This window comes from Chrysochloris asiatica, unplaced genomic scaffold (genome assembly GCF_000296735.1).
Source record: "Chrysochloris asiatica unplaced genomic scaffold, ChrAsi1.0 scaffold00109, whole genome shotgun sequence".
In the NCBI taxonomy this organism is placed as follows: Eukaryota; Metazoa; Chordata; class Mammalia; order Afrosoricida; family Chrysochloridae; genus Chrysochloris; species Chrysochloris asiatica.
Genome location: NW_006408627.1, coordinates 7,374,891 through 7,376,247, shown reverse-complemented (window position 1 = coordinate 7,376,247; position 1,357 = coordinate 7,374,891).

The following is a 1,357-nucleotide window of genomic DNA, read 5'->3' as shown; positions in this document are numbered from 1 at the left end:
GGTTGTCAGATTCAAAATGGCCAATACCAGTCCATTTCAGCTCACTAATGCCTAGGATATCAATATATTACATTAAGCAAATCTGCTGCAAAAGATCTGCTGTTTCCTAAAAGCAAAGTAGTCACTTTTATGACTAAGATGTGCCTATACAAGCCTTGGTCTTCTCAATTGCCCCATATGCATGGGAAACTGGATAATGAGAAATGAAGACAGTAGAAGAATTGATTATTTGAATTGTGGTGTTTGCAAAGAACATTGAATATAGCATGGACTTCCAATAACAAATTATTATTGGAGGATGTACAATGGGAATAATCTATTACTGAGGAAGCTGAGACTTTGTAGCACTTACTTTGGACATGTACATTATCAGAAAAGACTAATTGCTTGAAAAATACACCATGCTTGGTACAGTGGAGTGTCAGCAAAAAGGAGGGGAAGTCTCCTCGAGATGAATTGAGTGACTACAACAATGGCCTCCAACATGCCAATGATAGTGAGGATGGTGCAGGCCCAGGCAATATTTTGTCCTCTTGTACAGAAGGTCACCATTGTTGATAAGTGCCATCGAGTTAGTTCCAACTCAGTGACCCTATATAGGGTTTCCATGGAGTTTAAGCCACCAACCTTGCAGTTAGTCAGCCAGTGCTTTTCCTACAGTGCCACACCAGGACTCCTTAAGGTCACCATTAGTGGAAGTCAGCTCCACAAAGGCACATATCAACAAGAAGGATAACTAAATGTAGGGCTTGAGGAAAAATGCCCACAAAAACTAAATAGTTAAAATATCATGTCTCTGCAGATGACAATGTTACCAAAAATAGGAATAACACTTAACATGGAAATTCTCTATTTACACAGAGCATAATAGCTGAAAGATTAATGTCAGGTATGTCTACAGTCATCACATGAAAAGTTGTTAGAAAGGCACACACACAAAATTTGTTGGAAAGGCAAAAATTTGGGCCCCACTCAAGATTTACACATTTAAGAAATGACTCATACCCTTAATACATGGTATAAATATTGTTGTTAGGTGCCATCAAGTCGATACCAACCCAGAGCGACCCTATGAACAGCAGAATGAAACACTGCCTGATCCTGGGCCAATCTCACCACTGTTGCCACACTTGAGTCCATTGATGCTGCCATTTGGCAAATCTATCTCATTAGGGGTCTTCCTCTTTTTCTCTGACCCTCCACTTTATCAAACATAATATCCTTCTCCACCGACTGTTCCCTCCTGACAGTATGTCTAAAGTATGAGAGACAAATTTTGGCCATCTTGACCTACAAGGAGCACTCTGGCTGCACTTCTTCCAAAACAGATCTATTGGTTCTTTTGGCAGCCCATGGC